The following is a 16,907-nucleotide window of genomic DNA, read 5'->3' on the forward strand; positions in this document are numbered from 1 at the left end:
AATTAATACGATTTGCAGAAGATGTGTCTCCTAGTGGAGCTAGTCCAAGTAAGAGGACTTTCAAAGGTTCAAAGTAGATCTAGTCCAAGCTACTCTAAAACGTGCAAAAAAAACTGCAATACAATATACATGCGTTTATTAATTGATGCTCATTTCATGTGCTTCAATAAAACTTGCTCATTTAAAATATCTATCATCTCATGTGCTTCAATAAAACTGCTCACTTATAATATCTAGAGTTGTCGGTACTTAGGTGAGCGGGATTGTATATATAAGCTCGTAGTCTCCGCTATATTGTATCCAATCTTAAATACACAACCGTGAAACATATTATGTTCTCCTCCCTCTCTCCCTCCTTGCCCTTGGTGTTGGTCTCTCCCTCCTTTGTCACAAGTTATCAAAGATTAATCCATATTCCAACAGCTCTACAGCATAGAACCAGGGGAAAACAATTTGCCTCCTTCATCGTCTCAAGAAACACGATGACATCATCACCATCATCAACGGAGATTAGTAATCCTCCTGCGCCTCAACGGCGATTAGCTCAGTACCATCCTACCATTTGGGACCACAAACTCATCGACTCCTTCACCACTCACTACACCGTGCGTACGCCATTTCGTTAACTATATTAATCATATACTTTTGAATTAGATTATGCTTCACATGTCTCATGCATACGCATCATGATCATTTTTTTTATATTAATGTTCATCCAATGCAGTATGAATTACATGCCACACGATTGGAGAGTCTAAAGCAGAACGTTGCTGAAACGTTGCTGGCTGCATCCACCAGTAACAAAGGCGGCTCTGCCAGCACTTGTTCCGTTTTAAAGCTTATCGACTCAATGCAGCGGTTGTGAGTGGCCTACCATTTTGAGCAAGAGACCGATGCAGCTCTACTTAGTCTCGTTTCTTCGAGCACTCACGGTACCACAGATGATCTTCACACAGTTGCCTTGCAATTCCGGATACTAAGAGAACATGGCATCTCCATTAGCCCAGGTATAAATTTCACGTACTATGGCATCTCTTTACTGCAATTATCCGAACCATCTGTTTTTCCTATATTTCAATTCTTACTTTACTTGTGGATGATGGTGACAAATGAACAGAAGTGTTTAACAAGTTTAGAAGTAGAGACGGAAGCTTCGAAGACAGCTTAAGCAAGGACGTGGAGGGACTTTTGAGTTTGTACGAAGCCTCACACCTTGGGATGCCTGGGGAAGAAGAAGATCATGTTTTGGAAGAAGCCAAGAGTTTTAGTACCAGAAACTTGAGACAAATAATAGGAACTTTGGAAGACGATAATTTATTGAAGCAAATAGTAGAGCAATCACTAGAAACCCCCCTGCATTGGAGGATGCCAAGAATAGAAGCCCGGAACTTCATCGATATCTACGAAAGAGACAATTCTAAGAGCCTGGCTTTGCTTGAATTGGCCAAGTTGGATTATAATCTTGTCCAATCAGTATATCAAATGGAGATAAAGGAGCTATCAAGGCAAGACATATATGTTTATTATTTTAATCAAACTGCATCATTGACAAAAACTAGACTGAATGTGTTTAATCAGATTTGATTGTTGTCCACAAAACGCATGATGCAGGTGGTGGAGAGACTTGGATTTCAAAAACAAGGCAAGTTTCTCAAGGGATAGATTGATGGAGAACTACTTGTGGGCAATGGGGATCAATTATGAGCCCCGATTCTCAGAATGCAGGATTGGCCTCACCAAGTTTGTTTGCATATTAACAATAATTGATGACATGTATGATGTCTATGGATTTCTGGATGAGCTTGAGCACTTTACACATGCAGTATGTCGGTAAGATGTAGTTGAGATGTTTTTTTTTTTTCCCCTTGGAATCTTTTTAATTTTTAAAATCACTGAATAATTCATAGATCATAGAAATACTGGTGCCATTATTGTTGCACGGGATACATGAGCTACCAGTCACGTCCATATAATATACTTTCATATTTGTACGGTTTTGTATGTATTTTGCTTGCATGGCGCACACACACTCTTTCTTTTGTTTTCTTGTAGCTAAGCTAGATCATCAATTGTCTTCACATAATCCTTTCTTTGATCTATACAAAGTTACATAATTAATTACGATGTAATCATCTTCACTAGTAGCTAATCGCACGAGACACATGCTACCTAAGTTATTATTTATTTTTCTTTGTTATAATGAAAAATAATTAAACTCTTGACTTAGTCTAATCCTAATTCATTTTTCCAGACTCTTTACAGCTTACCTACCTAGATTAAATTTTCAGTCAAATAAGCATTTCAAGTTTTCAACCTTTCTTTTTCCTTCCTCATTTTTTTTCTTTTTGTTGTTGCTTTTACACAGATGGAATATGGAAGCAAAGGAGGTGCTTCCTGAGTACATGAGGCCGGTTTATGCTGCCATGCTCAAATTTGGCAACGAATTAGCTGATAACGATTTTAAAAATAATGGTTTGGACGTCCTCCCTTATATTAAGAAAGAGGTAATTACGGTGAAAGTATATCCACATTAGGGATGGCAAAAATTCCCGTGGGGGCTGGTCCCCGTCGGGTCCCCGACCTTAACAAAGGGAAATTTCGGGGCTAAATAGGTATCGGGTATGGGAATTTCCGAACTTGAAAAGTCCCCGACGGGTATGGGGAGGGGATGGTATTGGCTTCCCCATCCCCGAACCCGACCCGAAAATATATGTTTATATTTAAATAAATAAATAAATAAATAAATAATTATAATATTTATGTTTAACCATAAGTTAACTTGCCTCTCCTAATTCTTCCTAATTTTCCATGGAATTTCATATTTATGTGATTTTGAATAGTTGAGTTGAACTTTATAGTTAATTTGGATGTGTTGAATGATATTTTAATATGAAACTTAATGTTAAAATGTATGACAAATATTTTTTTTATGCAAAAAAATAGGGGATTTGGGGTGGGTATGGGGCATAGTCCCCCGACGGGGACGGGGACGGGGATTCCCCAAAACCTAATAAACGGGGATGGGTTCGGGGACGGGGGCGGAGATGGAGAGCGGGGATGGGGATGGTATTGTCATACCCGGCCCCTACCCGACCTGTTGCCATCCCTAATCCACATCTCTTCTTATATATATAGAGCTTCAGTTGAAGGATCCCTCAAATAAACTTATTTGATGGACACTCTGGGCCCACGTCGTATTATATTTTACTAATCCAAATTGTCCATTTTTTAGATACTCATTCAAAGATCATCTCTACAAAAAATTACTTGAATCCGATATCATTTGATCACTCAATTGAATTATTTAAATGTTAGTACTTTCTTGAATAACCGTATTTATTGATTTTTTAGGACACAATTGGATATCGAAACAGTTTTCAATTTGTCCAATTTTTTGCAAGGATGATCTATGAATGTAGACTTAAAAAAATAAATGGTTTGGATCGTTGAAAACAAATTCGTATGAGACCCTAAAAGGTGTTCCTCAATAAAAAAAGACTGATATATATATATGGCGGAGGTAGAGTTTGATGTTTTGGGGGGCCCAAAAGTTTAAAATTATGAGATTTTTTGTGTAATCTATGCCTATACTCTCTATATAATCAATGATGTGAGAAGATGGTAGGGGCCCAGGCCAGCCCCTGATAATATATCATGCATAAAGGAAAAGGAATCTGATACTTGCCAATAATTTAATAGAATAGTTACAAACACACAAAGTTAAATTTGCCATGTTAGTCTGCGTATCCCACTAACAGTAAACACGTCTTTTTCTTTTTTTGTTTTTTTTTTGTTTTTGTTTTTTTTGTGTGTCTGTTTGCAGTGGGTAAATCTTTGTAAATCATATTTGGTCGAGGCACGGTGGTTTTACAGAGGATACACACCAACTTTACAAGAGTACTTAGACAACGCATGGACTTCAGTGGGTGGCCCTGGTGCTCTTCTCCATGCTTATTTGTTGCAAGGATTAGGAAGCCACCTCACAAAAACTTCACTTGAGTCCTTTAAGCATGGCTCTGAAATTGTATATTGGTCATCCCTCATGACTCGACTTAGCGATGATTTGGGCACTTCCAAGGTAACGTATGACTTAACTAACGAACAAGAAAAATGCTATTGTTACTCGCGCAAATGATTGACATTGCATCACGAGTTCACGCGTGATTGATGCTAGCACAACTCGTATAATTAATATCTTCTATATGTAATGTATATATAAGCTTAATTAACTTATTAGCAAACTTGATAGTTAAGTTTCTAATTATTCTGTTTTTTGCACAAATTATAAAGGCTGAAAGTGAGAGAGGTGATGTGGCTAAAGCCGTAGAGTGTTACATGGAAGAAAAAGGCACATCTGAGGAAAAAGCACAGCACTACATAAACGATCTGATCTGCTATTCATGGAAGAAAATGAATGAGGAGAGTGCAAAAACTAGCAGGATACCAAAATCAATTGTAAAAATGTCACTCAATATGGCGCGGACTGCTCACTCTATCTTTCAACATGGCGATGGTATTGGAACATCAATTGGGGTCACCAAAGATCGTTTAATTTCTTTGATTGCAAATCCTATTCCTATATATCGTGAGCACAAGGGACAAAGATCACTGGTTTCATTGTAATTGACTAGAATCTTAATTACAGACCTCCGAAATTGATCGAAGCTGAAAAGCTGAAAATAATTCTATAAACACTCAATTTGATGTGAATTTTCTGTTCTTAAGCGTTTTTGCTAAAACTGCTTTTACTGAAAACACTTTTATGCTAGAAGTACTTTTACTAGAAACATTATGCATTCACCGTTACAACAATTCTTGCTCCCAAAGGGTAAAGCGCCCATAAAGTTCCAGGTCCCATCTTTCTTTCTTCTTTTTTTCTTTGTTTTTAATGATCTTTTCTATTGAGAGGGGTGATAGTATATTAAACTCACACACGCTACATGGATGCTAAGACTCGAACCCAGAACCTTTCCTGGGAGGAGCAATTGCTTTATCTTGAATTAAATCCATCTTATGCTTAATCAAGACATAAATGGCATGTCTGCATAATGTTCCTCTAATCAAACTTGGAACAATTGTACTTGACTTCGCTGTCAAATTCATGGCATATAACTGTAAAGTTTACACTCTTTTTTTCCCCACAAGTATCATATCTTCAGATATGTGATACTTTAAAAACGCACCATCTTCCTTGGTATCAACCACCTCACAATAATTTTACTTGTTAATTCATCTTGGAACTCCTTGAATTTTTCAATAGTGTAAACACATTGAGCTTGTTTCTCCATAAAGTAATGGGTGCTACATCGGATATTTGCAGAGGAAGACTTATAATCTGCTTGGTTCTCTTTTTCTACCTTAGTCATCAATGCATTTTCATATTGTTCCACAAATTGCTTCAAGGTAGTCTTAGAATTTACATGGTCATCAAAAAATGCATTCATACTCTCACTTCGTTGTGTGGTAGACATGCCCGCCCAAAAACTTCCTTTCACAAAGCTTGGCACCCAACGACGTCGTTCATCATATAAGCCTCGTAACCAATCATTACTCTGTAACTCATACTTCTCAAGCATCTCTTTCCAACGATCTTCAAACTCAGTATTGGTCAATGAATCATGCAAAATGTTCTTCAAGGCAAATTTAATAGATTCATAGTGTTTATAACTCTTAAGCTTTTCGTGAAGCTTCTTCATTATATGCCATAAGCACCAACGATGCCTAGTGTTAGGAAAGACAATTTCAATAGCATTTTTCATGGCCCTACTTGATCAGTAATTATCCCACAAGGAGCATGCCCAGACATGCATGCCAGCCACACTTTAAATAGCCAAACAAATGTCTCAGTATCTTCACTTGAAATCAGTCCACATCCAAGCAAAATTGAATGCCCGTGATGATTGACACCTACAAATGGAGCAAATGGCATGTCATACTTATTCGTCAAGTAGGTTGTGTCAAATGTAATGGCATCACCAAATTCCTCATATGCTGCCCTACTCCTGGAATCTACCCAAAACACATTCCGTAACCAACCATTTTCATCTAGATCAATTGCACAAAAGAAATTTGCATTTTGAGATTGCATCTTCAAGAAATACTTTTGAATTGCAGTTGCATCTCCTTCCCCAAGCTGTAATCTTATAACCTTGTTGATGTAATTTCTACAATCTTTTTCCATGAATGCCATATTCTCATGCCCTCCGGCTTCAACTACCATTGAAGTATAATTCTTATTTACTTTTATTCCAGTTCTATCATTCACTTCAATCTTCCTTTTCATATATGAACTTATTGCACGATTCATTCAAAAATATCGATCATTGTCTTGATTCAATCCATGATTATGAACGAGTTTGACCTAGTTCATTTTCCACCTTCCATCCAAGCATTACCTTCCCTAAGTTGAGCCTTGCAATTGCATTTTATGCTTGGATATGGCTTTAGGACATTGCTTGCTGTACTTTGTCGGATCCCTAATCGAGAACATGATAAAGTCACATATTTCAACTCCCCACAATCTCATTTCTTCGATGTTCTTTTCTTCATTGGGAAACCTACTCGATTTGCATATTTTTTATATAATCAAGCACCTCATCAGCTGTGTTAAAAATCATATTTACCTTAGGTTCTTGTGTTGTTTCTTCTGGGCTCATTGTATTCTCCAGTCCAGTCTCACCAATCTCAACCTCATCATTTTCTTCACTCATTTCCAAATTTGAATGGCTTCTGGAAGAATTCTTCTATCCCAAATAATTCCAAATATTAATAGGCTTAATATCACAAAACGCCCCTAAGGTTTACGAAACTATCAAATTGCATCCTTTTTTTTTTTTGGTCATTCGTGGTTCTTAAGGTTAGTATGTGTGATCACAAATGGTCATTGTCGTTATGTTCCGTCAAAAACTTCGTTAGTTTGCTGACGTGGTATATATATATGTATGTGTGTATATGTATGCATGTGTATGTAATTTAAGAACACTTATACAAGAACAATTATGATAGACAAGAACAAGGTTGGCTGTTTAAATAAGCAATCCCTCATGCAACATGGTTTTCTACATCCTGCTTATTTAGTATTGTATGGCTAAGACAAAGCGACTGACCTTGGAAGGACTACCAAAATAATATACATATATATATATAATAAATATTATATACCTGGGTAAAATCTAGGATCCACCTAGATTAGGAAGGGAGTGCTGTGGAGACGTGAAACTCCTATCACAGCCACGTTCTAGCCATACTCCTATCACAGTGCAGCAACAACGGAGGAAGGGAGTGATGTGGAGGTGCGAGGAAGAATTGAGAACATATGTGAGGCCACTTACCAGGGACGTGGGTTTTTTCAATTTTTTTTTTTAAAAAAGATTATTGAAAAGAGAATAAATAATGAATAAAATACACATGGGCAACATTCATTAATTGATATGGCATGACTTATTAGCGGCCACATAAGGGAGAATTATAGAATGGTACAATATCACCACGTCAGTGGGTGATACTTCCATTTAGAATTTGCCACGTGTATTTTGAAAAAAAAATTTATACTTTTTTTTTTTCAGCTAGACATTTATTACAATTTTACCCTTCATAAAAATTAAAAGAGAAAAAAAAAAAAAAAAACTGTCACAGCCTCCCATCTCTGTCCAGTTTGCAGCCCCCCTCAGTCGCGTCGTCCCTCCCACCTCTGTCAAGTTCACAGTCTCCCTCTGCAGCGCCCTCCCTCCCTGTATGTATTCCTTTCTCCAATCCTTCAATCTCCTCATCTAGGTTGACTTCATCTCCCTCAAAAACTCCAGATCCAAGTTCTCTTTATCCAACTTTGCTCGCAATCCCGCATGGCCTTGACAAGAGATGATCCAATAAACGCCAACTATTAAATAAACTGATTGAGAGAGAGAGAGAGAGAGATGAAGGAAAAGAAGGGAAGGGGGCGGCAGCAAGGGGGTATAGGACTGCAGACCTTGGCTGCAGGCGTCTTCTTTCTTTTTTTGTTTTAGTTTTGTTCTAAAGGGTAAAAATGATACCTAATGTCTAGCTGGAAAATAATTTAATTAGTGGAGGTTTAAAGAGACACGTGTCAATATATAAATGGAAGTATCACCCGCTGACGTGGTGATATTGTACCATTCTATAATTTCTCCCACATAAGGTGGTCAGCTAAGACTGTGAATGTTGTGTGTCTAAATAGCATTGCTCCTACTATAAAGAAGCTGTTTAGCCTCCTGATTGTTTTCCTTCCGCCTGTCCTGCACTATCTACGCGGCAGTAATAATAACTGGCAATTCTGCCACGGTTTACTTATGGAGCCGGCCAAGCTCTCCCCCAAGCAGAATTTAGCTTGCCTTTCTGGTTCTTGGCAGGGAGTCTATATTCTTGAAAAGTCGGCAACCGACAATTATATGTCCGTCTTTCACTATTGTTTGAAAAGAGGTGTTATTGAAACTTAAAAAACATGTGGGAGAAATTGCGCATTGAGCCAACAAGAGTTCCCTTGTTTGTTTGTTTGAATAGTTGAGTTGACCCTAATGAAGAAATTGTAGAGATTCCTAAATTCATAGATTCCAATGAACCAGTGCTTAGTTGTTTTATCGTCTTTTGGCACATGCTTCCTTCCTAGACTGAGCTTCTGCAAAACGGGCGTCATCAGATATATATGAACGAATATGTATTTCTGCGCATGGAGAAATAAATAAACAAACAAGTTATAGTCCCCCCTAAAAATCAAAAGAAAAATCTAAATTGTATGGAATCGTAATAAACTAAGACTGCCAGCAGGAGATGAAACAGAAACAACCAAGTAGATTGCCCTGCTGGGAGATCCAACCAATAATTAAGAGCCTTGCAGGGACGGATCAGGATTTGAAAATGGTGTTGGCTAAATTTCATTGATAACAAAAAAATACACAGAGTACATAATGAGTCTTACACCTCAAAAACTCCGTATCCGATACCGCTATTATTAAAATAATATACATTCAAAATAGTCATTTTTCAAATTAGCATAATTGTTATTAGAATTCCCCAAAAAATAATAGCCCAATACAATGGTGGAGGAAAAAGACCTCTATGAAGTTGAGAAGAAGCAACCTTGGAACTGGTGCAGCCGATCGATAAAAGTGTTGGGTTTTTTTTTGTTTGGTTAGCCAGCCGTATGTAGATTAGTTAATAACATTGGCCAAGGCTAGTGTATTATTTTAGTTTTAAAAAAAAAAAAAAAAAAACAAGTCTCCTAGGCTATAGCCTAGGTTAGCTTGTTAGTAGTACAGTACCTGGAGCCTTGTCCTTCATAGAGACATGAATGGTCTTTTCCGTCCTATCCCAAATTTCTTTTTTTTTTTTTTTGTGAAAGTTAAGATCAAAGTTAGGATAAAATAGAGTTTTTCTCACATGCACTACGATGTATTATTGAAGTTCGATCTTAAAATCATTCATCTATAAATGAAAATCTTTTTTCGCGCTTAGGTTAGACTCCATTAGCCTATTTTTTTTATTTTTTATTTTTATCAACGAGTATATTCAACCCAAACTGTTCATTACTTGAATGATCATCCCGTCGAACACCTACAATCTTCTTCCTCTCCCCCAATTAATACGATTTGCAGAAGATTTGTCTCCTAGTGGAGCTAGTCCAAGTAAGAGGACTTTCAAAGGTTCAAAGTGGAGCTAGTCCAAGCTACTCTAAAACGTGCAAAAAAAACCTGCAACACAATATACTTGGGTTTATTAATTTATGCTCATTTCACGTGCTTCAATAAAACTGCTCACTTATAATATCTAGAGTTGTCGGTACTTAGGTAAGCGGGATTGTATATATAAGCTCGTAGTCTCCGTTATATTGTATCCAATCTTAAATACACAACCGTGAAACATATTATGTTCTCCTCCCTCTCTCCCTCCCAAGGTCTAAAATATCGAGAGTTTCGGAAATATCGGTGGTCCAAAAACACGGATATATCGATGGAAATATCGACAAAATATCGATATCGATAAAAATTGAATAAAAATCAAGGAAATTGTGAGAAAAACTTGGAAATTTTTATTGAAACTTTAGAGGATGTTTATTTAGTCAATTGTCTATTATTTTATCACAAAAAACTGGAATAAAATGCATGGCATGGTGGGTTAGAGTGATTTAAGTTGATTATGTAACGACCTGACAAACACCGTGTCTTTAGAAAATATGTAGTAATTAGTGAAAGAAAATTAAACACACCACAATTTTTTAGTTATATTAATTTACTACAATATATTGCATATGATAAGATATATGAGCTTGACAAAATATATATATATATGAGTAACTTACTACCACATAGAAAGAATTCCTATTAAAGTTAAAACTTAGTATCACATATAATGAACAATATTAAAACTCAATAGTGAATAATAATACAACTCCGTAATATATAACCACACACAAAAAAAAAAAAAAACCTCCATAATAAAATAATAAATAAAATTAAACATATGCCTAAATTTATCATTAGGGATTTTTTTTTTAATAAATAGAAATTTATCCTAGATAATATTAGCTTGCATAAATTTTTAAGGCCATATAAATATTACACTTCGTAACATTAAACATATGCCTAAATTAAACATAATAAAATAATATTAGGGATTTTTTTTTTTTCTAAATGGAAATTTATCCTAGATAAAATATTAGCTTGCAAAACGTTTAAGACACTATAAATATTACACGTCGTAACATTATTAACAAGTTGATTCGCAGCCTGGTGGATAAGGCCCAATAGATGGAGGCAATTGAGAGGGGTTCGAATCCCCTTGTTGGCAAAAGCACCATTTCTCAACAAATTTAATGTATTTTTCAGTTTCAATCGCGATATTATCGATAATATCGCGATAAATTGCCCAAATAAAGCACGAATAATAGGAAATTATCGCCTCCGAAATTATCGCGATAATATCGACGAAAATATCGATATATTGACGATAATTAAGTGGATATGGGCTAAAATATCGCCCACTCAAAAAAACGATATTATCGGCGAAATATCGCCGATAATATCGGCATTTAAGACACTGCTCCCTCCTTGCCCTTGGTGTTGGTCTCTCTCTCCTTTGTCACAAGTTATCAAAGATTAATCCATATTCCAACAGCTCTACAGCATAGAACCAGGGGAAAACAATTTGCCTCCTTCATCGTCTCAAGAAACACGATGACATCATCACCATCATCAACGGAGATTAGTAATCCTCCTGCGCCTCAACGGCGATTAGCTCAGTACCATCCTACCATTTGGGACCACAAACTCATCGACTCCTTCACCACTCACTACACCGTGCGTACGCCATTTCGTTAACTATATTAATCATATACTTTTGAATTAGATTATGCTTCACATGTCTCATGCATACGCATCATGATCATTTTTTTTATATTAATGTTCATCCAATGCAGTATGAATTACATGCCACACGATTGGAGAGTCTAAAGCAGAACGTTGCTGAAACGTTGCTGGCTGCATCCACCAGTAACAAAGGCGGCTCTGCCAGCACTTGTTCCTTTTTAAAGCTTATCGACTCAATGCAGCGGTTGGGAGTGGCCTACCATTTTGAGCAAGAGACCGATGCAGCTCTACTTAGTCTCGTTTCTTCGAGCACTCACGGTACCACAGATGATCTTCACACAGTTGCCTTGCAATTCCGGATACTAAGAGAACATGGCATCTCCATTAGCCCAGGTATAAATTTCACGTACTATGGCATCTCTTTACTGCAATTATCCGAACCATCTGTTTTTCCTATATTTCAATTCTTACTTTACTTGTGGATGATGGTGACAAATGAACAGAAGTGTTTAACAAGTTTAGAAGTAGAGACGGAAGCTTCAAAGACAGCTTAAGCAAGGACGTGGAGGGACTTTTGAGTTTGTACGAAGCCTCACACCTTGAGATGCCTGGGGAAGAAGAAGATCATGTTTTGGAAGAAGCCAAGAGTTTTAGTACCAGAAACTTGAGACAATTAATAGGAACTTTGGAAGACGATAATTTATTGAAGCAAATAGTAGAGCAATCACTAGAAACCCCCCTGCATTGGAGGATGCCAAGAATAGAAGCCCGGAACTTCATCGATATCTACGAAAGAGACAATTCTAAGAGCCTGGCTTTGCTTGAATTGGCCAAGTTGGATTATAATCTTGTCCAATCAGTATATCAAATGGAGATAAAGGAGCTATCAAGGCAAGACATATATGTTTATTATTTTAAGCAAACTGCATCATTGACAAAAACTAGACTGAATGTGTTTAATCAGATTTGATTGTTGTCCACAAAACGCATGATGCAGGTGGTGGAGAGACTTGGATTTCAAAAACAAGGCAAGTTTCTCAAGGGATAGATTGATGGAGAACTACTTGTGGGCAATGGGGATCAATTATGAGCCCCGATTCTCAGAATGCAGGATTGGCCTCACCAAGTTTGTTTGCATATTAACAATAATTGATGACATGTATGATGTCTATGGATTTCTGGATGAGCTTGAGCACTTTACACATGCAGTATGTCGGTAAGATGTAGTTGAGATGTTTTTTTTTTTCCCCTTGGAATCTTTTTAATTTTTAAAATCACTGAATAATTCATAGATCATAGAAATAAGGCTAAAAGTCATTTTTGGTCCTGTAGTTTGGCACTTCAACCATTTTTGACCCTGTAGTTTCAATTCTGTCAATTTTGACCATATAGTTTTGTATTTGTAGCAATTCAAGGACAATTAGTATTCCTGTCAATTTCTTTAACGATGTTAGGGTTCTTCAAACATTGGGATTAGTGATTGAATTTCAAGCCCTAATATGAAATGGGGAGAATTTCAGACAAGCTTTTATGCTCAAGGGTTTTGGGTTGACGAAATTGCCTCTTACATCGTGAAAGAAATTGATAAGAATACTAACATATCCTTGAATTGCTACAAATACGAAACTATAATGGCAAAATTGACAAAATTGAAACTACAAGGTCAAAAGTGGTTGAAGTGCCAAACTACAGGGACCAAAAAGACTTTTAGCCTAGAAATAATGGTGCCATTGCTGCACGGGATACATAAATACCAATCACATTCAAATATAATATATTTTCGTATTTGTACGCTTTTGTATGAATTTTGCTTGCGAGGCGAGCACATACACACACACTCTTTCTTTTGTTTTCTTGTAGCTAAGCTAAATCATCAATTGTCTTCACATAATCCTTTCTTTGACCTATACAAAGTTACATAATTAATTACGACGAAATCATCTTCACTAGTAGGTAATCGAGACACATGCTACCTAAGTTATTATTTATTTTTCTTTGTTATAATGGAAAATAATTGAACTCTTGACTTAAGTCTAATTCTAATTCATTTTCCCGACTCTTTACAGCTTACCTACCTAGATTAAATTTTCAGTCAAATAATCATTTCAAGTTTTCAACCTTTCTTTTTCCTTCCTCATTTTTTTCTTTTTGTTGTTGTTTTTACACAGATGGAATATGGAAGCAAAGGAGGAGCTTCCGGAATACATGAAGCCAGTTTATGCTGCCATGCTCAAATTTGGCAACGAATTAGCTGATAACGTTTTTAAAAATAATGGTTTGGACGTCCTCCCTTATATTAAGAAAGAGGTAATTACGGTGGAAGTATATCCACATCTCTTCTCATATATATAGAGCTTCAGTTGAAGGATCCCTCAAATAAGCTTATTTGATGGACACTCTTGTAGGGCCCACGCCGTATTGTATTTTACTAATCCAAATTGTCTATTTTTTATATACTCCTTTAAAGATCATTTCTACAAAAAAATCACTTGAATCCAATATCATTTGATCACTCAATTGAATTATTGAAATGTTAGTACTTTCTTGAAGTACCGTATTTATTGATTTTGTAGGACATAATTGGATATCGAAACAGTTTTCAATTTGTCCAATTTTTTGCAAGGATGATCTATGAATGCAGACTTAAAAAAATAGATAGTTTGGATCGTTGAAAACAAATTAGTATGAGACCCAGGTGTTCCTCAATAAAAAGAGACTGATATATATATATATTTTATATATAAAATATACAGTGGCGGAGGTAGAGTTTGATGTTTTGGGGGACCCAAAAGTTTAAAATTATGAGATTTTTTGTGTAATCTATGCCTATACTCTTTATATAGTCAATAATGTGAGAAGATGGTAGAAGGCCCAGGCCAATTCAGGCCTATGAGTACCTCCGCCCCTGATAATATATCATGCATAAAGGAAAAGGAATCTAATACTTGCCAATAATTTAATAGAATAGTTACAAACACACAAAGTTAAATTTGCCATGTTAGTCTGCGTATCCCACTAACAGTAAACACGTCTTCTTTTTTTCTGTTTTTTTTGTTTTTTTTTTGTTTTTTTGTTTTTTTTTGGTGTCTGTTTGCAGTGGGTAAATCTTTGTAAATCATATTTGGTCGAGGCACGGTGGTTTTACAGAGGATACACACCAACTTTACAAGAGTACTTAGAGAACGCATGGACTTCAGTGGGTGGCCCTGGTGCTCTTCTCCATGCTTATTTGTTGCAAGGATTAGGAAGCCACCTCACAAAAACTTCACTTGAGTCCTTTAAGCATGGCTCTGAAATTGTATATTGGTCATCCCTCATGACTCGACTTAGTGATGATTTGGGCACTTCCAAGGTAACGTATGACTTAACTAACGAACAAGAAAAATGCTATTGTTACTCGCGCAAATGATTGACATTGCATCACGAGTTCACGCGTGATTGATGCTAGCACAACTCGTATAATTAATATCTTCTATATGTAATGTATATATAAGCTTAATTAACTTATTAGCAAACTTGATAGTTAAGTTTCTAATTATTCTGTTTTTTGCACAAATTATAAAGGCTGAAAGTGAGAGAGGTGATGTGGCTAAAGCCGTAGAGTGTTACATGGAAGAAAAAGGCACATCTGAGGAAAAAGCACAGCACTACATAAACGATCTGATCTGCTATTCATGGAAGAAAATGAATGAGGAGAGTGCAAAAACTAGCAGGATACCAAAATCAATTGTAAAAATGTCACTCAATATGGCGCGGACTGCTCACTCTATCTTTCAACATGGCGATGGTATTGGAACATCAATTGGGGTCACCAAAGATCGTTTAATTTCTTTGATTGCAAATCCTATTCCTATATATCGTGAGCACAAGGGACAAAGATCACTGGTTTCATTGTAATTGACTAGATTCTTAATTACAGACCTCCGAAATTGATCGAAGCTGAAAAGCTGAAAATAATTCTATAAACACTCAATTTGATGTGAATTTTCTGTTCTTAAGCGTTTTTGCTAAAACTGCTTTTACTGAAAACACTTTTATCCTAGAAGTACTTTTACTAGAAACAATATGCATTCACCGTTACAACAATTCTTGCTCCCAAAGGGTAAAGCGCCCATAAAGTTCCATGTCCCTGTTCTAAATCCGGAGGAAATTGTAGAGAGAGAATTGAGATATGGAGAAAGTAGAGAAACTGATCTCTGTATTGAAGGTTTCTATTCTCTGTATATTACAATGTGGGATGTGTTCTTTTTGTAGGCAAAGCCTTCCAACATGTGGGCTCCACCTTATAATTTACAACACTCCCCCTTGGAGACCACAAATGATACGGAATATGTCTCGTTAAAAACCTTGCCAGTAAAAACCCAGTGGGACAAAAAAAAACTGGTCGAAGGAAAAAAGAGTACATAACCATGTGTAACATAAAATTCTGTGTATATTGACATGCGTGCGACACTGCCTCGTTAAAACCTTGCCGGAAAAACCCAGTGGGATAAAAATAAAAAAAAATAAAAAAAACCTGGACGAAGGAAAAAGAGTACAGTGTGTAAAGGTCTTTATTGACAGCACGCTCCCCCTGATGCTTGGCAAAATATCTTTAAGCTATACGGTTGATCAGCTTGCTGAATATCATAGTTGACACTGCTTCTGTGAGTCAATAGTGTATGAAGATCTTTATTAATACCACGCTCCCCCTGATGAATATCTCCCTCTGAAAACTTCATGACTAGCTTTTTCCAGTAAGTGACCATAGAGATTTCCAGAGTCCGCATATCTAATAACACTTGGGCTATTTGGAAATTCACTCAAAAATATGCCCGTATATGTTGCTATGCTTAGATAGCATCAAATATGCCTCAAATCATCCCAAAATGATGGTGATGGAGTTGAGTTCTATCTGGAAAATACGATGTTCGGGCCAATATACTTCCGGAAAATCCTTAAAGTGTCCAACAGATAATCCTCATAAAAATGCTTCAATACTTTCTTAGTATAAGCAAGAATCTCGTTGGCATAATGCTCGATCTTTAAGTCGAGACAAATATTTCTGGAACTCTTGAGAAGCTTTAATGTGTTGCAAACACATTATAATCAATATACTCACTGAGGCAATTTATGTACATTAACATTGAGTACAGATTTTGTGCTTCAAGCACATGTCATTCAGGGACTTGCTTCATGCAATTTCAATCCTTTCAAGGATTTTGTTTAAAGGGATTAAACTTTATGACACATTATATAGCTTTAACCTAGCTATTTATACATCTTTAGGAAATCGCTTCTGGCAATATGCTCCGTGCCTTTAATAACCTTTAAAGATAACATGTTGGTCTCCGTAAATGTGCAATAAGGGGCACAATTGAATTTGTAAATATGGAGAAAACCCAACATTCCTTGTTTATGCCAAAAACATTGTGTCATACAAAGTAGTTATATTCCCTTCTATTCCGAACACCCAAGTATAACTTTCAGTATTAACAAATTTTGGGGTTCGTACTGTGGGTTTGTTCTTTCACGTTCATTCTCATCTATAATGGAATTGCCTCATTCCATTTTGGCTAATGATATTGTCGACATTTAATAATTGAACGT

At 36.4% G+C, this 16,907-nt stretch overlaps 3 pseudogenes; 2 read left to right on the plus strand and 1 right to left on the minus strand.

Annotated features, from left to right (window-relative positions):
• The first annotated feature begins 314 nt into the window (after positions 1-314).
• On the plus strand, positions 315-4,708 carry LOC117622650 (annotated as a pseudogene).
• Positions 4,709-5,171: 463 nt separating this feature from the next.
• On the minus strand, positions 5,172-6,710 carry LOC117621940 (annotated as a pseudogene).
• A 4,050-nt stretch (positions 6,711-10,760) lies between these two features.
• On the plus strand, positions 10,761-15,302 carry LOC117621941 (annotated as a pseudogene).
• The last annotated feature ends 1,605 nt before the right edge of the window (positions 15,303-16,907 follow it).

The sequence above is a fragment of the Prunus dulcis genome, chromosome 3, assembly GCF_902201215.1.
Source record: "Prunus dulcis chromosome 3, ALMONDv2, whole genome shotgun sequence".
Taxonomy (NCBI): domain Eukaryota; kingdom Viridiplantae; phylum Streptophyta; class Magnoliopsida; order Rosales; family Rosaceae; genus Prunus; species Prunus dulcis.